This window comes from Rattus norvegicus, chromosome 17 (genome assembly GCF_036323735.1).
Source record: "Rattus norvegicus strain BN/NHsdMcwi chromosome 17, GRCr8, whole genome shotgun sequence".
Classification (NCBI taxonomy): Eukaryota; Metazoa; Chordata; class Mammalia; order Rodentia; family Muridae; genus Rattus; species Rattus norvegicus.
Genome location: NC_086035.1, coordinates 22107327 through 22128380, shown reverse-complemented (window position 1 = coordinate 22128380; position 21054 = coordinate 22107327). Strand labels below are relative to the sequence as shown.

General features: G+C 44.9%; 1 protein-coding gene across 7 annotated transcripts in view; it reads left to right on the top strand.

Moving 5' to 3' along the window:
* Positions 1-21054, top strand: part of Phactr1 (phosphatase and actin regulator 1) — a 477222-nt gene that overhangs the window by 117847 nt on the left and 338321 nt on the right. The window lies entirely within an intron of this gene.

The window sequence follows — 21054 nt, the reverse complement described above, 5'->3', positions numbered from 1 at the left end:
AGACAGACAATAGACTCCTTAGCTACAAGACAAATGACTCTGCAGATGGCGCCTGATTTATTTTCTTCACTGCACAAGGCTCGCATAGGTGAGACAGATGCCCCTTCTCCCCAGCAGGAAGTGTCCCCGTGTGATGGTAAAGAAAGCTGAGTTTGGGTTGCCACCAGAGCTCCCTAGGAGTATGCGAGAGCATGAGACAGTTAAGAAATCCTGTCCGTGTCCCAGGTAGTTCCACAAGACTTAGCATAATTCCTGTGAAGTATAATATTACACTGGGGTTATGCAAGCAATCCAATCCACTACTGCTCCTTGCACAAAAACACACTCATGCCAGGAGCAGAGGTGGCCTGAAAAGGTGTGATAAAAGGAATCCCAAGTGTCCTGAGGTCCCCTGTGGAGAGGGGATACAGCAAGAAAGAACTCTGGAGACATGGCTAATGGTCAGCTGTGCAGAGGAAGGCCATCTTATAATGATGGCAGCTGATAGGCAGGGCTGTCCCCATGAAGGCAAGGTTTAGAATGTGGGCAGATGCTACCTGTGAAGAGAAGAAACAACAGCAAGTGCTAATATTTTGCTGATGTTATGATCTGATTGCTGGACAGAGTGGAGGAGGCTGGGATAGTCTGGCTTTACCAGCAATGACATCAACGATTAGATTCATGGACCATAGCATTCCTTGCAGGGTTTACTGGTCTCCCATCTTCAAGACAATCAAGCCATTGTGGTTAAAAAAAAAAAAAAAAGCCTTCTTCCGCTCAAGAGGCAGAAAGAGAAGGATCAAGAGTTCTCAGCCAGCCTAGGCTGTAAAGTGAGACTTTCCAAAAAATTTACAATTTCATAAATAAAGGAAAGGTAACTTTCTCTTGGACATGTGCTTTCTTTTTTATTGCATGCCCTCAGATGTAGGGCAGTAGGCTAAGTTAATAGAATGTGTCTGTGGCTGAACTACTTGTGTCAAAGAATGTTTGCACCTTGGCAGCCCTTTTCTTATTCCTGTCGGTCCTGGAAGAATGTTCGACTTTGAGCTCTCAAGTGTCACTCTGTGATAGATGGGTTTTCTCCAGGGACTTCCTGATTATCTAATTTTTAAAGATTTGATTCGGGGTTGGGGATTTAGCTCAGTGGTAGAGCGCTTGCCTAGGAAGCACAAGGCCCTGGGTTCGGTCCCCAGCTCCGGAAAAAAAAAAAAAAAAAAAGATTTGATTCATACTCTCAAAAGGCAAGAGAACAGGACACCAACGAAGAATTTATCCCATACACAGTGGCTCACAGTGAATGCCCCAGAGCATACGGACTTGGCTGCTAATAGTGACAGGAAAGGTTCCTTACCTGGAAGACTTGTGAGGCTACTGGTCAGATACATTCTAAATAATAAGAGAATGTTAGAGCAGCAGGAAAAATGCTCTGACAATCTGAATTCAACCAACAGTCCTGCCATCTTGGGTTTTGAGGGTAATAAAATTGTTCTGAGGTTTAATTCCAAAACTTTATTCTTGGGTTATTTAACTAATTAACTAATTAATACGCCAATAAGATGTCTCAGTGGGTGGTACCATGCCTCATGACCTGTATTTGACAACTTGGAGCCACACGGTAGAAGGAAAAGACTATCTCTGCCACAATGTCCTTTCTCAAAGCTCTCTCTCTCTCTCACACACACACACACAGTCATGCATGCATGTACACATATGCACACACATCCACACACCATTTTGATCAAGACATTCCTTGTGCTTGATATGAAATATGGAAGTTATTATATTGCTGGACAGCTGAGGTGATCATTATAATAAAAATCAGCAGGAAATAGGATTCCCTGTAGTCATAAGGCTTCTCAGTTTGTTGGATCTTGCATTTTTAAAATATCTTTATTATTTATTGATGTGTATGCATGTATATTTGTTATGTATGTATGTGGAAATTTGTTAATATCCATCTATTGTAAGGAGAAGCTTCTCTCTTGGAGATTTAATGAGGTATTGACTTGTAGGTATAGCAATATGTTATTAGAAACCATATTGTTGCTATATTCTTTTAGAAGGACAATAATAGTAGTTTGCCCTGGGCTCTTGGTCACATTAGCAGTGTCAGGTTCCACATCCTGGAGTAGACCTTAAATCCAATTAAAAGTGGAAAATACTGTAAATGTCAGAGGAAACTCCAAGAAAACGGTGCCTTCCAAACACAGCATAGGAAGAAAAACATCAAAATGTATTATATGAAAATTTTTTAATCAAAAGAAGAAAAACAAAATGGTTTTAAGAGATAGCTCTATGACTGAATACAAACCTTTTAAGATTCAGCAAGTAGGGCCTGGAGAGATGGCTCACTGGTTAAGAGCACATATTGTTCTTGTAGAGGACCTGAGTTTGATTCCCATACCCACAACTGGCAGCTCACAACTTCCTGTAACTCCAGCTTCAGGGGACCTGACACCCTCTGTCCTCATTCAAATGCATACACATACACAAGAAGAAAGAAAGAAAGAGAGAGGGAGAGAGAGAGAGAGAGAGAGAGAGAGAGAGAGAGAGACAGAGACAGAGACAGAGAGAGACAGACAGAGACAGAGAGACAGAGACAGAGACAGAGAGAAAGAAAGAAAGAGAGAGAGAAAGAAAGAAAGAAAGAGAGAAAAGCAGGTGGATGGACAGAAGAAGGAAGGAAGGAAGGAAGGATGGGAGGGAGGGAGGGAGAGAGGGAGGGAGGGAGGAAGGAAAGAAAAAAGAAAGAATGAAGATATTTTTTAAAAACAAGATCCAACAAATAGACTTATGACTACAGGGAATCCTGCTTCCTGCTGATTTTTATGATATGATTTTTATGATCTGCTGTCCAGCGATAAACTAACTGCCATCTTTTACACTTGTTTGCTGAACTAGTCCCCAAGGACCCAGATAGATTGAGATAGACATCAGTGACATACCTGTGACCAATCAGGCCACAAAGCACTGAAGTGTACCTAAGAAAAGCAATGAGGACCATGATCAGCTCAGCCCCTCGCAGGTGACAGAGGTAGAGACCTTGCTCTTCTGTGACCACACCAAGAGGTGTCGAGATCTCTGGATCCGTCCAGTCTCAGAATCTGGAAATCCCATTCTCTTGCACCCTCTGTCCTATCCTCTTAGTGTCTCTCTCTCTCTCTCTCTCTCTCTCTCTCTCTCTCTCTTTCTCTCTCTCTCTCACTGAACCTGGAACATTGCTTGTTCTGTTCAGCTCTCTGGCCAGCAAATCCCAGCATTCCAAGGTCCCTCCTCACCCACCCTCAGTCCCAGCGTTGAGGTTGCAGTGTTTTGTTGGGTGGGTGCTGGGGTCCAGACTCCAGTCCTCCTGCTTGCACAGTAAGTGCTCTTAAAAATGACCCATCTCTGGGGCTGGAGGGATGGCTCAGTGGGTAAGAGTATTGACTGCTCTTCCAGAGCTCCTGAGTTCAATTCCCAGCAACCACATAGTGTCTCACAACCATCTGTAATAGGATCCAATGCCATCTTCTGGTAGACAGAGAGATACATAAAATAAATCTTAAGAAAAAAAATACCCACCTCCTCAGCCCACACATGGGATTCATAATGTTCCTGCCTTAGAAATCCTTTGGTCTGGATCAGATGGAGAGGCCAATGGGTGTTTATTATACTTGAGAAGACTAAGGTATATAAATTCCAAGAGTAATTTGTTAATCTAAAGACAGATACCCACTCAAAGACATTGTATTTCCATTTCTCCTCTGCCAACATACCAGTAATAATAGTGAAAAATACATTCTCTGTGTCTTTCATGGACTGTGGCTGAGTCTGGAGGTGGACATGTTGCACATGTTGGTGAAAGCCTACATGTTTGGAATTCCATGTTTGGAAAAAGAGATAGACACAAATTGAAGGCCACCTTGGACTGTAGAATAAGCCAGGCAATCTGAAGAGAAAACTTCCAGAGATCCCCCCGTTTCTGTCTCCCATCTCACTGTGGCAGTGCCAGAATTGTACATGCAAACTACCATGTTCTGGGGTTCCAAACTCAGGTCCTCATGTTTTTACAATAAGGACTTTCACTCACTGAGCCATCTCTCCAAGTCCCCCCTTTTTATTGTTCACCTCTACAAGCTTGTCTACAAAGGTCAGTCTTAGAGCTATGAATGAGGCCATTGCACACGTAGCTGCTTAGCCCAGGTAACCACTACTCAGCCTCCTCCTGGTCATGGATCTTGTCTCATCAACCTTTCTATTGTGCCCTTGTTCAGGAAGAATGTGGGCAAGGATAAAAAGCCAAATACAGTAGGGGTCGGTTCAAAATCCACAGGGAAAAAAAGAGAAAAAAATGAAAACTTTTAAAACTGGTTTTAAAGCTAGAGATCATCATTAGTGATCGGGACATCATGGACTTTTCTGAACTTCTCATCTGTAAGTTCAGGATTTCTTCTGTGCACTGTTTGTCCATGTTTATTGGACAGCTGCAAGAGTCACAAACTGTTACACAAACTCTACTCATGATAGCTAGGAGACAGAGTAAGCTTAGGTGTGTATCAGAAGATGAATAGGAAATGTATACATGGTACATACACACAATGGAGTTTTATCCCACCTGACTTCTAGCACAGTTTAAGGATATCCGTGAGGAAGAAGATGGACGAAGACATTGGAAAACAGCCAATCTTAGCATTCCAGGTATAAACACTCATCTAGGGATGCAGGCAGGAGTGCATGTTTAACTAATACCGGTGAGCCTTGAGTTCTCTGAAGCCAGGCTAGCAGGGCCCCAAGCAAAGGCATCCATCCCAATGAGACATCATAAAGAAATAACTCTGACAGCATAACCCATATGTGCTTGGTGCTGCCCCGATAGAAGACCTGAGAAATGCAGAACCACCATCATTGTCCCTTTAGGGCCACCCAGGGTATGTGGTTATGATGGTCCTTATGTGGAAAGCCACACTCCCTTCACTTTCAAGCTCTAGACAGAAAAGGAGCAGCAATAATAAATTACCACCTCCTTGACTATTGGGAACTGAATAGACTTTAGACCAACACAGTTGATTTGGGAGCACATTCTACAGAGATCACCATGTACTGTGCCTTTTAAAACATCAATGTCTAGGGACAGGGAAGAAAATAAATTGTAAAGGTCTCATTTTACCTAATGTGTCAGAGCAACAGGACTCCTTAGATCCAATAACTTTATGTATTTTCTGTTCGCAATTTGTTAGAGTAATTTCACATGGGTAAGCACAACCTTGTACCAGAGTCTACATGGCAGAGTCTAAAAGTATCCAGGGAAGCACCTGTGCCATTAAACAGCCATGTTGTTAACAGAGCTGGAAGACAGGATTTCTACCTTAGAGTTCTAGTCATGATTAGCCCTGTCACCCACCAAGACATTAAGCCCTTCAAGAACCCCGGTTTTCCACTTTTAAGTGAGAACTCTGATAGTTCTTCGTAGTAATCCATGGAAGGTCTTAATGTATCTAAAAGTCCACCACTATCAGAACCATTCACCCTTAAATGGAACAGGCAGTGGAGTTCAGAATTTGGAATATTTGCTATGTACATTTGTTTGAGATGGTCCAACCAAATACTGCACGGAGTTGCTCACACACGGACATTTTCCACATAGGTCTGTAAGTCCAGGTCAAGGTGCTGATTCCTTCTACCCCACCCCGAAGGCCTCCTTCCTGACTTGCACACCACGACTTCTCTGAGTCTTCAAGGGATGGAAGGAAAGTGAAGTCCCATTTGTTATTGTTATTGTTGTTGTTGTTGTTGTTGTTGTTGTTCTATAAGGTGCCTGATCTAATTGCACTCTCCCAAACTCATTTAAATTTAATTATTTCCCAAAAGACTGCTCTAGATTCCAGCACATCAAGATTCAGAGCTTCAACATATGAACTTTCAAGAGCCTTGAACACATTGAAAGGACTATTGTTTTTAGTACATTGGCAGAAAGGCAATGGTGTGGAACTATACAGAATGATCTGAACAAGTTTTCCCCAGTCGGAGGCCAAGAGCCCCAGTACTACTTAACCACAGAAGGATAGACAAACCCATAAAGGAATCACTCGGAAAGTTGTTTGAATGATCAATGCTCATAAAATCCAGTTTGAGTAACAGTGATTTCATTTTATGATAATGGATAACTCATACGGTACTTATCCTCTTCATAAAATTTATGCTTTCCCTGCTTTTAAAGGAATAAAATACCTTTGGCATGATTCTAAACTAAATGGGAAAATACGGGTAATTTTTGCACAGTTTCAATAGCAACCAAGAACTAGGGGCCAGTTCAGTGAAGTCCCATGCCAGTTCATAATTGATATTAGCCCGTGAGCATACAGGAGGCAGAGGTGGGAATTACAGAGGACACCACTGTTGCTGCATAGACACTAAGGAAGGTCATGAGTCTGGTGTCATGTGTAACATTTACTGTTGGTGGGATCCCCAACCCTTCATTGCCTCACTGTGATATGTAGAAGTAGTCAAGGATGTTAATCATGAATAGGGCAGAGAAGATGTAAGTGTATTCACCTAGTGTTTCTCAAATTTTGCTCTGGAGAGGTGAAACAAGCAGAGATGGCTGTCCCCTCCCCAGACTCTCTGATTGGTCTGGTCTTGGGTATAGCCTGACAATTTTATTTCTAACACATGCTCTGGTGATATTGAGGCTCCTGGTTCAAACTCCTGCAAACTCCTTGCAATTAAATGAGAACTCTCCCCTCAGCCTTGAGTCATAAATTCTAAGAAGTAATTATTTTAGCTACTTTATCCTTTGGAACAGAAGTTTTTTAATGAGGTTCAGCATGGAGACTCCCACAAGTTGGTACCCAGACTTTAGTTCCCAGTGAGGATTTTCTCTGTAGCCTAGAGGATTTGTGCTTGGTTTTCACAGCCTAGCATTTACAATCAGCTTCATTCTTTGTTCTTGATTTCCTCCCCTGAGTGTCCCTGATTAAATGGTCTTCAGCTCTGTCTAGATGACTAAGCTTGGCGAAATAATGCTAGTCACTGAGCTAAGGGCAAGATGTGGGAACGGGGAAGAGACAAGAGACAGGGTGACCTGGTTCACTTTAAACCTGAAAGCTCCCCTTTCCAAGGAATCCTCCAGTCCTTAGTAAACCATGAAAGTTGGTCAACCTGGGGAAAGGGCAGAGTGCTACGGACCTTGTGGGGGAGAGGAGAAGAGAGGGAGACTGTTCCTGATTATAATATTTACACTGACATTGTTGATTCAGACTGGCAAACTCCCTTGATAACGATGGCATTATGGGAGCCTAGAAACATCCTTCAATATTGATGGATTCCTTGGACAAACATTGGCAATATACCTTCTGCCTTCTGACTCGACCGAGGCATTCAGCCATTGCTTTGATACCATAGAATGGGTAAAGAGGTAGGTGTGTGCCCAAGCCCTCCTGTCTAAGGTTTATTTATTTGAAATTCCTCCGCCTTTTTATTCTCTTTCAGGTGCCTTTGTACACCATTAGTAAGGGCAGTTGCTGCTCTGTGCTCCATAGTCTGGAGCTATAATAAAGTTCTATGGGAAAGTCCCTCTAAGTCTCTGCTTACTAATTAGCACTATTCAGTTGCTGCATATGGCAAAGCCGTAGAATTATAGGTTTGCATTCTTGACCCTACAAAACAGTCACGTTGCCCGCTAAACAAGAGTCTTTCATTTTGTTTGATTCAGTGATCCACTTGGGGGTAGGAGTTTAGAGAACTTGATATTATGGTTTGGTTTTCTAGCTGTTAAAACTTCTGTTTCTGTTCCTCCCAGTGAACAAAAATACCCAGAAATGAAGTTCAGTGAAAGAAAAGGATTTGAGTCCCTTGTGCCATTCTTTTCCAGTCACCTCACCTGCCCTCTCTCATCCCGAAGGGGGTGCCTGCCTCTCCAACAGAGGTGTCTGAAGGTGCCCCTTAGTGACTGTCTTTGTGATTGACACTAGCAGGCTACCTATATCTATCTATCGGCTATGTCTCTGATAGACAGGGTTCTCAGGAAACCTCAGTCCAGACGGGGAAGAACCGTTATGTTAAACATTGCCAAAAGCTTTCAGTCTTTGCTTGTGCCTGAGAGGTGCAAGCTGCTGATGCTCCTGGGCTTGTACTCTCAGAGCTTTGTGGGGCCCTACATCCAGAGCAAGAGTGATAGATCCTAAGTGAACAGCTGCGTGTGTCCCAGGACCTGAGATATTCCTTGTCAAAGCAAAGGCATACAGAGAAACGTTGAGGCTGCACTTTAAAATTCACTGTGGTCTCCTTTAACCTCAGCCTCTATTCCCCACCCCCCACCCCGTCCTAAAGCCCTAGGGAAAGGAGCACTTACAGGCAGTTCCTACAAGTCCCTCAGTAGCACCTCCCTCCTCAGAAGAACATGAAACTTTCCAGAATTTCACCCCCACCGCAGCCCAGCCCTGCCATTCTTTCTCTGGAAAGAACTGGTACCTAAAGTCAGCCTGCTCAGTCGTCCTTCCTCCCACACACACCCTGCCAGCCCCCAATCTTTGCAGGCTGAGATAGGGTTATTGAGAAGGCTTATTCAAAATGTGCTGCTTATGTTCACTTGAGGGGAAGGAGCCTCAGTGGGGCCTCCAGCCTCCCTCTGAAAGGGCAGTGTTATGTAAGTCGCCTTCCTGAGAAGAGATGCTGGCTCTAGATGACTGCAAACAAGTTGTCAACAATGGAAGGACAAGGGGTGTTTCAGCAGGCCTGTGGGGTAGGGAATCAAGGGGCTGGAAGTGCTCAGCCAGCCTTTCTGCTTCTTGCTGCTGTGGAAATGAAACAAAGGTTTCAAGGAAAATACATGGCCCCTTACATGTTACTGGGCTCTGGGCCCAATTTGAAAAATGCTTTTCTCTTTCCTCCTCTCCCCTCCCCACCATTGTTTATGATGTTTGCTACATTTTAAACTTACCTAATGGTTCAGAAATAGTAGCACAGAGAAGCAGGGAGAGAAAGGAGGTAAATGGAGAGGGAGAGGTGAGGTGGGGGAGAGACACAAAGTTCCCTTTCTGTGGGGGCTTTGGGCTGATATCACTGGAAACAACATCTGGATAGAATAAAGTATGAGATGAACCAGGAGACAGTGGACCTGAGCTATAAAGATACCAAACTAGAGAGAGGGGGGATAAAAAGATTGGCCACTAGCTATGACAGATGAATTATGTCATTTTAGTGTATCTATGGCCAAGTTCCTGATGAAACAACTTAAAAGAGGAAAGATTTACTTTGGCCCATGGCTACAGAGGTAGCAGCAGTCCATCGGGCTGAGGAGCGTGTGTTGAGGCAAAGAATTCCTGTCAAGACAGCCAGGGAGCAGAGGAAAAAAATACAGGAAGAGCTCAGGACAGATAGAGCCCCAAGGATGTCACACAGCTAGCCCATGCCTCCTGTCTCCCCCACCTCACAATAATGCTATCGTGTTCTACATCCATCAAGCCATTCATTAGGCCAGAACCCTTGTTACTTCTTTATCTCTGGAGGGGAGGAATTGGTCCATGGCTCCTAGGTGGGCAGAGGCGTAGTCTAGTCTGTATAGCCTGTTCAGGGCCTGCTTTCACACTGCTACACCGACCATGTTCTCATCACAGTTGACATCTTTGCTGGGAATGAGAAGTTGACATGCTGACGCTGACCAGCGCACAAGAGGACCCTCTGACTCTTCCCTGTCTTCATAAAATTCTTAAATAATGATAACTGTCTTTTTTTCATATTGTTTATGATATATAGCTGAACCCATATTCTAAAGATATGTTCGGCATGAAAAGATATAATCCCAGAGATAATCTGCTTCCAGGGAAGGGAAGACAGAACATGGGAGTCAGGGAGGAAGGGGAGGGGATAGATAATCTATGGTCTGCCAAGCCTCGGTCTCGACAACCATCACTTAAAATGTCCCCTGAACGCATGATAGAAGACAAGCAGAAGCCCACAGTGAAAGACAGATGTGACTTCATGTAACCTTTCCCAAGCATATGCAGAATTGCAAAGTCAGTGAGCCTGAGCCCTGCGCCTTGGATCTGGGTGCAGGCTGACTGACTCTGAGGTTCTCTTCCTCATCCAAGGTGCCAGGGTGACAAGATCACTCACTTATGGCTTCACGAAACCTCTCTGCGTAGTCAGATTATTTGCACGCTACAACAATGTTCAGTAACATGCCCGCTACAGGTCCCTAGTTATTTTTTGCAGGGAATGAAAAGAAGGAAACAGATTAGCTGGCTGAAGGATCACTGTAACTGGAAAGGGGGCAATGATAAAATTAACAAATAAGTAAAAGCCACCAGTGTTTCCTCTGTACTAACAGCATCCTTAATTGGCCCAAAGCAGGCAGTACATTCCCTTCAGTGTCTAAGGGTGCAGCCGCGCACGTGGGTGTAATAACACATTGCTCTGTCAATTCAGAGAGACGCTCCGACACTCTAATTTCCAGTAGAGATTATTCAACAGGAAATGTACATCTGGTTTGGGATACTTTTTCTCCTGCTTTTTTTTTTTTTCTTCTTCTTCTTCTTCCAGACCGTCGCTGTATAACCTGATTCAATTCTTCTGGAAGGAAGATTCGTTAGTTGTATGATTATATGTTTTGCTGAGGGATTTTTATCAACACCCCCTTTTCAGAGGGATTTGGAATGCTGACTTTTATTAGAAAATGCTAGTCTTTGGAGAGTTTAAAATTAAAGTCACCCAGGAAAAAAATACCTAGAGGCTGAGTGCATGGGGATTGCATTAGAAGCATCCACCCCCCTCACATCTGCCGATACACATACAGAATGCACATGGACATGCACCTATATACGTTCTTCTATTTGGCTTCTGTTGTGCATAGAAGATCACAAAGCCTCTAAGCTGAGTACGCAACCCTCAGAAGACCCAGTGCCTACATCACCATCTGGGTGTAAACAGACACTAAGGTATCCTTGGACCAGTAGCAGCTCAGAAGACGCTGTAGGTGGCTTCTTCTCGTGTTTTTAAAGCCTTGATTTTCCCCCCTTTTTATGATTCGGCTCACTCTTTTTTAAACAGCATAAATATTAGGATTCCCTTGGTATAAGTTACTTTCCTCGCTGTGACAAAAATACCCGACGAAAGCCATTTAAGAAAGGGATGTGTGGAGGCTCATGGCGGCATGGAGCATGAGGCACTGGCTACATTGTATCCATAGTCGGGAAGCAGAGGAAACCCAACTGTTGATGCACGGACAAGGTAAACCAAACTGGATTTAGATCCCACTTCGGAGAGATACCTGAGAGGTGTCTGGGCTAGCATCTCTAGTGTCAAGTCAGGCGCTCACCTTGGATGTAGAAGGCACCATTCGTGACTAGAGTCCTAGACAGAAGGCACCATCTCATGACTGAATTAAAGTCCTAGACTGAATTAAAAGGTGAACAGGAGCAGGCAAGGTGAATACCAGGCTTCCTGACTATGACTGCAATATAGTGAGACACTTCCTGGTCCTGCTACCATGCTGTCATTGCTATCACGGGATGTACCTCAAACTGTGAGCCAAATAAGCCCTTTGCTCCCTCTCTGCTTTTGTGGGGTATTTCGTCACAGTGCTTTTCCTCAAGACAAGAATTATGACATAGTCACAACAGAATCTACCCATGTGTTGCCCCTTCTCCTCCCACCCCCGCCTTTAGCAAAGACCTATCAATTAGTCATCTCCATGTGACTGTTCTATCTGAGCCATTACCCCACTGAGCCATTACCATCTCCATCCCTCTCCTATCTACAGTCACTCGGTAATCAAACAACAAATGTCATATCAAGCTAAAAAGTTTCCATATCAAACATTCAAAGAGTCAATTCCTTGGGTTTCCGCCATGAGCTGTCATTCTAGATGCTATGCTAATTCCCACCTAGTGTCCCCAAACCCTTGTAATATTACTGGGAAATAAGTACACTCACTCAAATGACTTAAGGTGCATTCTGTGTGTTTCAAACTGCCACTGTGAAACTCAGAGCTGGGAACGCCTTCCCCCTCCCTTTACTTACTTTTAAACAGAGAATTAGATCTAACTCTGCTTGGCAGACATTGAATTCGGGAGAAAAAAATTTACATTTTTTTCCACTCGTGTTCAAACGCATTTAATCTTGGCAAAGAACAATCTGGTTCTGTATCAAATAAATAAATAAATAAATCCAGGTAAATAATAACCAAATGCTTACGTGAAAAGAATCACAGTTTTAAAAAGTCACTGTGGACGTCAATAGCCATTGAAAGAATATCATTTCAATGTCAATGGAAAAGGCTAAGAGATATGAGGTCTGACTTTCCAAGGAAATGTCACACACAGAGGTTATGCAGAATGTGTTCAAAGAGTGCACATTACAGTCAGTTTGAAAGTTTATTATTTGTCAAGGGCCCGGAGGGTTCTTGCTTCTGTGTGAATCCTGGACCAGGCAGAAATAAGGTCTGAGGGCTCTCTGTTCCAAGTGGAATTCAGAGGGCTTGCCCAAAGTTATTCAAAGCCAAGAGTCAGCCTTGCCCAGATTTCCTTGTGCTTCCCTGTGAATCAAAACCGCCCTCTACTACCTCACTCCTAAAGGGACGGCAGTGAGAAGTCCAAATTTGACCAGGGTGTAAAAGCATTCCCAGCTAACATTAGGAATCTCTGTTTGGGGCCTGAAGAGGTGCAGCTGGGCACACTTGTAACCCCAATGCTGGGGAAAACAGAGGCAGGAGGATTGCTAAGTCATGCTGACCACCACCCTAGTCATGAATGGTGAACTCCAAGTCCAGTAGGAGACAGTGTCTCAAGGAAATAAGGCATACATGTCCTTCTTTGGCCTTCATGTGCATACCCTATGGCATTCATACCTCCACATACATGTGTTCACACACACATAGACCATACAGTGCACACCATCAGAGAGAATTCACTAGTGTGGAGACTTGGGTGGGTCCATGTCTGTTAATGGAAGTGCTTCGTTCTTGTGCATGAAGAGCTTGCTGAATGAGATTGGCTTGTATCAGAGTCTCTCAGGCTTTTCTGAGGGAAAATGAAGAAACCATCTGTATTCACAAGGCAGCCCATATATACCTTGTGTGTTACTTATGAAATTCCGTCACTCTATGGGAGTGTCTCCTCAAAAGCAGATGCCCATAGTGCCCATCTCATATAGGCAGAGGCTAGCACTGTCCATGTAAAACTTAGAAGATCTCACTCATGGATCTCCTGCTCTCCCAACTACAGTGGTGTGTATGGGGCTTGCGGGGTGGGGCTGAAAGCCTCCCTTTTCACCTAAGACTATGGAGACTTGGCAGACTGCCTGACAGAGAGGTGAGTGTGTATCAAATGAAAGGCTGAATAGAGATTAAGGGAGGTAAGAATCTTTGAGGGGATCTTATCATGTTTTGTGGCCCGTAGAGGAGGAGGGAGACAGAGAAGCATTAGACAGACTTAGACGCACTGTTTCCAGGCACTCGCTTAGAACTGGGGTTTCCATGCAATCAATCTCCTCGTCACTTAAGAGCTCACTCTGCTCTGCCTGTGTCAACTACAGAGAGATGTGTAGAGGAGCCAGGTGTTGCTGAAAGTGGGGAAAGGCAGCGCATGTGTATTTGGTGCACTACAGTTCTTATCTGCAGTGGTGTTTTGCAAGTGGCTTAACTTCTGCTCAAGGGTAGAGGGGACCATGGGGACCATTGCTGGTAGCCAGGAAGGTGTGGGGGGACTGTGACAGTCACCTGAACAAGAAACTTTAAACCAAAACAGAGACAGAACATCAGGTGAGAAGCTCAGACCTGGTAGAAAAGGGGAGTTTTACCAACTGAATATGGAAAATGAGAAAGAAGACAGAGTAGAAAATACCGCCATCGTCCAGACAGTCTGTTGCCCCAAGCAAGAAAGCCTTGTGAATCTGCTGACTGAGGGATGCTGGGAATTTTTCTTCATCCTATTTCCTCTTCCCTGAGGTATACAGAATCTTCCAGAAGTCTCAGGCTCCCACTCTTATCTCTCCTCCCTCTTTTCATGATTTAAACCTGATCTGTACCTCCTGCCTCCAGACATCTGCATTCCCATCAGAGACTTGACATGAGAGCAGGTCATTGTCAACACAGATTCCATCAGCTGCCAGCATATATTAGATAGTAGCGGTTTTCTAATCGTTCTCTTGTTTGCTCGTCACATGAACTCTCTGATCAGAATACATTGTTATCTCCGATGGGTGGATGTCAAGGCCAAACCACATACAGGCGATGTGTTTAGATCTGACCTAGACAGTTGGACTCCACTCACCTCTACTCCAACATGGCGGCCCCTTCCATAAATAACAATAAGGATGAATCCAGTCCACTCAGCCTCATCTGATCATAGAATAATTCCTTGTTAATGTTAATGCAGAGACTGTTTGATGATTTGGTTGGATCTCTGTTGAAAACATACTTCTTGGAGCCATGTTATTCCTAAAAGTCACACTGGACAGAGATATAAAAATCCACGTATTGAATATTTGTCATACCCAGGCTTACAACATGCTCGTGCATTCAAACCCAAGGAGGTCAGCATCATTATCATCAACTCTATTTCATAGACAATGAAGTCATGCCCCAGAAATCACAAGGTGGTACAGAGAAACATGTGACAGTCAAACCCCCACGTTATCTCAATATTTCATACTTTTAGCTCACAGCATGGTCTGCTGCAAGACAGGCATCCCTCCCAAAAATTTTTATATATGATTAAAAGCCAAAAACATTTATCCTAAGATATATAACGTGCCTTTCATGATCTAGGCGAATGGGGACTGCTTCACAGAAGAGCAAAGGTCAAGGAAAACCTGACCATAGACAGAGCACATGGACTACCCAAATAGACCAACTATTCTGAGGGCCAGAGAATTTGTGGTGACAGAAATGCTGACTTGTGATTCAAAGGAAAATTAGAACCCTAAGCCAGTGTCTCAGTTAAGGTCTTATTGCTGTGAACAGACACCATGACCAATGTAAGTTTCTTCCTCACTCAACCATCTTGGGCCAGGTCTGAACAGTTCAAATTACTCTCAGTAACAAAGTCTTCCACATTCCTACTAAGATAGCCCATTAAGCCCCATTTAAAGCACTCCACTGCTTTCCAAATCCAAAGTCCCAAAATCCACATTCTTCCAAACAAAAGCATGGTCAGGCCTATCACAGCAATACCCCACTTCTGGTACCAACTTCTACCTTAGTTAGGGTCTTATTGCTGTGAACAGACACCATGACCAATGTAAACTTTATAAAGGACAACATTTAATTGGTGCTGGCTTACAGGTTCAGAGGTTCAGTCCATTATCAACAAGGCAGGAGCACGGCAGCATCCAGGCAGGCTTGGTGCAGGAGGAGCTGAGTTCTACATCCTCACCTGAAGGAAGCCAGGAACAGACTGAGCCTCCCCAGGCAGCTAGGAAGAGGGTCTCCAAACCCACCCCCACAGTGACACACTTCCTCCAACAAGGCCACACCTTCTAATAGTGCCACTCCCTGGGCCAAGTATATGCAAACCATCACAGCCAGGAAATGGGATATTCTCCATATCATAGTTTATTAGAAAAGAAATGACATAAAACAGATCATGACCTGGGAGGTAGCAAGCCCTGGTCCCTTCATCTAAAAATGGTGCTATCAATGAACTTTGCCTTTGAGACAGTATATGCCTGTATCTAAAATGCCAAGCATCAGCCAGAGCACTGTAAGTGTGCAGTCAGTGTAGTCATTCACCCACCTGTGGACCAAGGGGTGGGTTGTTGGGGTAAGGACTCGGCACCTGGCTCTGCACTGAAGCAGTCCAATAGGAAGGCAGAGAGAGAATTCAGGAAAGAGAGACTCAAGGCTTCTTTCTGTTTTCTGTTGCTATACCCGTGTGCATGGTGTGATACTGAGTTATTTAGGAAGGAAAGGGTCCTTCGGGCACATGGTTCTAGAGGCTGGCAAATATCCCCCATTTACTGGATCTGTTGAGAGCCTGGCACTTTTAGTAGGACATTAAGGGACAACCAAGATTGGTAAGTCACTACTATCACAGTAATGAGTCCAGCTCCCTGGAAGTGGGAGCCCAGGCATTCCATCAATGCAACATCAATCCTTCATGAGGACAGATGTCTTGTGATATAATTGCCTCTCAACTATCTTACCACTTCCCGATACTGGCACTGTTTGATGAAACATCACTTCGAACAATGGCAACCATTTTTGAGGGAAGGTTGACTTGGGTTTCAGATCCTCTGTTACTGCAAGAGCGTTGTGGTAGCTAGTAGATCACGGATTCAGAGAACAAGCGCTCTTTCTATGAGTCTTGATGTGTGACCCTGCCTTGGCGGATTTCTATAGTGATAGTATGGGGTGGTCTTTCACTGCTTGGACCAATGACTAGTTCTTTCTGATAATTCAGATTTCTCCTTAAATGTCACATTGTATGAGATGCCTTCCTTGCCTAACCATTCTAAGACAGGGTAAACACCATCACCCTCCAGTTCAGAGTCCCATCTTGTTCATCCTGAAAAAGTCTGCCTCCCTACTCCTAGCAAAGCACCTCATCTAAGCAGATAGGGACTGGTCCTGTTTGGAATTGTATCTCCCCGTTTGCAAATAAATGTTTTCAACGTAAGGAGACCCCATGCATCCTATCAAATGGGTTTAAGTAGCGTGTGAGGTGTGAGTAATTGAAGCTATAATTTTTAAATGTAGACAGGGAGTAAGAAGGGGGAAAAAGAGCACAAAGTTACAGCCTAACCCCTTAGTAATCTACATTGCGTATGAAACGGGAGGGAGGTGAATAAAGGAGAGAAATGGAATGGTCAAGGTAAGAAGAGAACCAAGACTCAGAACTGTCCTGATTTCTGTGCCATCCTGGGATGTGCTTGGTCTCCTAGGTGAGTGTGCTGGAAGACTGACCAGTAGCATGGTACCACTGAGAGTTGTTAAATTCTTAAGAAGCAGGGCATTGTGGGAAGTATCGAGTCCTGAGTACTCTTCCTTCCAAACCCCTCCAAAGGGATTAGCTCGTCTCACAGGAGCAGAGTGGTTTTCATATGACTCAGTTACTATAAAGCAAACTATCCTGCCCTCTTCTCATCCATTTCCTTTCTGCTTATCCGTCATGTTGTGATGTCATCAGGGAGACTTTATGAGACAGGAGCACTATGATGCTTGAATTTCCTAAACACTACAGTCTTGAATCAAATAAACCTCTTTCCTTTATAAAGCCCCACCCTCAAGTGTTTTGTTATAGTAATGCAAAACAGACTAAGGGAAAGGAATGCTAAACAAACCTCAACGATAAGATGATGTGGAGACATTAAGGAGAATGACGTATGAGAACAGGGCATTTGACTCTAGGCAGGGTGGTCCCTGCACTGAGGGGACACAGCTGAAGTGAGAGGCACTATGGTGTTAAGAAGGCTAGCACTGTCACACACCCACGATCAATCACTAGGAACATGTGAGTGAAAGTCACAGCTGAAAAAGCAGCGGGGAGCTGAAAGATTAAAGAATATGAGAATCAGTCCCAGAAAGAAGAGATTTAGACACAAAAAGGGAAGGGGTTGAGAGACCGAGAAACAGGAACTCAGAATGAAAAGAAAATCTGTCCCCACAACAGGAGGCAGGAGAAACTGAACAGATCCAGATAAAGAAAAAATAAAATTCCCAAAATCTCAGAATGATTTGTTGTGGATTTGGTTTAATGCTTAGATTATGTCATTTGGGTTTCCAAAATTGCAGGAGAATCCCTCATGTGAGAGAAGCTGAGGGTCCCTCCCCCTGCTGGTTCTGATTGGTGAATAAAGTTGTCGGCAGCCAATGGCTGAGCAGGGAGACAGAGGCGGGACATTAGGATTCACGGGTAAGGGGACTGAGGAAGAAGCAGAATCGCCATGCCAGGGAAGGATTAAGATCCAGGCTTCAGAGCTGCAGAAAAGAGAGCATACAATCATGGAAGAGTGGTCCCAGGCTTCCCTCCCCACCCCCTGCCGCCACTGGGTCTGGGGTAGCAAAGATGGAGTATAGATTTTAGTAAGTAATAATTCAGGAGTATCAGAGGGAGGCGTTGGCAACGCGGAAGTTTGAGACTGGCCCAGTCATTGAGCTGATTAAGAGATATTAAATATAAGGCTGCGTGTGTGTTTCTTTCAAAAAATCAGAGCATTGGGGTGGGTAGCGAGGAACGCAGCCGCTGGGGAGATCAGAGCGGATTAACCAGGCACGGCTACACGTGGAAACAGATCTCACCACACGGTTATAACCTCAAGGCAATGCAAATTAACTTAAAAACACCCAAAAGAGGGCTGGGGATTTAGCTCAGTGGTAGAGCGCTTACCTAGGAAGCGCAAGGCCCTGGGTTCGGTCCCCAGCTCCGAAAAAAAAGAACCCAAAAAAAAAAAAAAAACACCCAAAAGAAATGCTAGGACTCTGCAGCCTGGGAACACCTTTGCTTTCTACAATTCAAGGGGCAAAAAGCAAGTGGACCAAGCAGAAGTCGCTGTGATCAGAGAAAGAGGGAAATGATCACACTTGTTAAGAACCACACTGGTCACCATTTGGACTAAGGAGCCCCCCAAGTTGGAGCAAATCCCCAGCGACTGTCAAAATTGGGTGCTCTCCTGGTTCCAGGTACTCCTTGAGAGTTTCTTGGGTTTGGGGCTCGATAGAAAACTAGTGCTTGTAAGGATGTAGAAGTGTGTCACGGGTGGATGTGAGCTGTGTTATGAGGCTTGCTAGCACACCATCACTTCACAAGTAACAAGACAGCATCAGGCAGACCCAAGGAGAGGTGATGAGTGGCCCCAGCAGCTGCTGCTAAGAGGCACTTGTTTTAAAAAGGCACTGATCCAGCAGGAGGCATTAGTGACCCTGGTGATGTGCTGCCCAGGGTGAGGTGCTGTGTGTGTTAAATGGGCTGACCTCCTCCCCCCATCTCCATGACATTCATTCTCTGATGTATCAAACCAAGAATACCAGGCGTTTGCTAAGCACAAAGATCTTTTAAAATTCCATCAAGAGGCAAGGAGATGTCTCCCCAACTCCAGGTCTCGAGAGGTGTGAGTCCTCATTGACCTGCACTCTCAGGAGTGGGCCCATAGCCCTTTCTCCTACAGACCTCCCTGGAGCTGGGACAGACTGAGAATGGGTTGATTTTTCTCAGCTCTGGGGCTGATGGATGTGACATCTTGGGTGCGGCTCATGCCCCAATTCCTTTCTTGTGCTTTGTCTTTCCTTTTATCTAGCCATGCTCCTCGCGTGGACGGGTTTTGAACCTGTGAGACTGCAGTGTATATAAATGCCTTCCCCTGCCAGACACTCACAGACTCCACATGCATTGCCACACGAATGCCCCCATCCTGATCACTCGAATAAAAAGGGCAGGAACCTACTTTGTACATTTTTGTTTTTCAGTGGCTGTCATACTGCTATGTATACAGGGATTGGATTTCACTTTTTTGTAAACTTACAAATAAATACAGATTTTCATTAAAGGGTCAAATATAGAGGCGAGTTTCAGATTATAATAGAATTAGATGGTTGAATACTTAAGTTTCTTTTTGTTTTCCATGCATCTGTGTGATGTCTTGCACACATGGGTATGCAGGTATAGTATATGTGCACACGTATGAACATGGGTGTGGAGGCCCAAGGCTGACTTTGGGAGTGTCCTAGGTCATCTTTCACTCAGTCATCAGAACAGGGTCTCTCAATTGAACTCCGACCTCACAGATCCTGGGAGTCTGGCTAACCCCGGAGATCCTTGATTGCCACACTCACACAGCATTTAGTTGAGTGTTGGGGATCTGAACTCTCTACTTACATTTGCCTGGCATGTTCCACTCCCCCAGAGCCAAAATCTTAGAATTTCTTCTTCAACAAAAATCATCATTGACACTTCTTGCATTATTCTTTACACACACACACACACACACACACACACACACACACACACACACACACTATTCCCCCACACAGTTCTAGGCCAGCCTGGGCTATGCGGTGAGACCCTGTCTCAAACCTTAAGAATAAATAGATCTGTGTTTTACATGGATGCTGGAGATTTACACTCAGGTCTTCATGACTGTACCACAAGCACTTCGCCATCTACTCAGTCCCTGATGGACTTATTTGCTATTCTCACAGTGGCGCATTGTGGGATGAGGTTACAGAAGGAGAGGCAGAAAAGACTGATGGACAGGCTTCCTAAACAAACTGAAATCCAAGCTTCAGACCTGGGCTGTCCATCGGGACCAGCGTCACAGACAGGATGGACAGGATCAGGCTACACCCACTTGGCCATCCCAGGGAGCAGAGACTTGAATAGAGCCCACCTCCAAGGCAGCTCATGATGGAGCCAAGAATACTGGTCTGTAGCGAGGGTGTGGCCATGAGGAAGCCCAGATGCTCTGGTGACTCCACAGTTCTGTCTCTAGTGGTGCCTCAGCTGCTGACTTGACAAGCATGCCTCGGACACCTCCACTGTGGTGTCTCGGCTGTCAGTGCCGTACTCACAGTGTGCTTCCATGGCAAGCGGCATTCAATGGGTTTGTATATGGTGACTTCTTTTCTGCACCTGGGCAGGGATGTGAGGCAGGTAGACTCTTAAAGAACGTAACCAGAAAGAAAAATGAAGTTTTGCTATTCTTTAAAAAAAAATAGCAGTGGGGATGATTACGAGGAAGTGAGTGCGTACTAAGAAAGTTGGGTTCAGGGCTTACTGGAGAACAGTTCAGATAATGACCCCTCCTCTCCCTCCTCCTCTCCCTCCTCCCCTCCCTCCTCCTCCATCTCCTCTCCCTCCTCCTCTCCCTCCTCCTCTCCCTCCTCCTCTCCCTCCTCCTCTCCCTCCTCTTCCATCTCCTCCTCTCCCTCCTCTTCTCCCTCCTCCTCTCCCTCCTCCTCTCCCTCCTCTTCCATCTCCTCCTCTCCCTCCTCCTCTCCCTCCTCTTCTCCCTCCTCCTCTCCCTCCTCCTCTCCCTCCTCCTCTCCCTCCTCCTCCATCTCCTCCTCTCCCTCCTCCTCTCCCTCCTCCTCCATCTCCTCCTCTCCCCACTCCTCCTTCTCTCCCTACTCCCCTCCCTCCTCCCCTCCCTCCTCCTCTCCCTCCT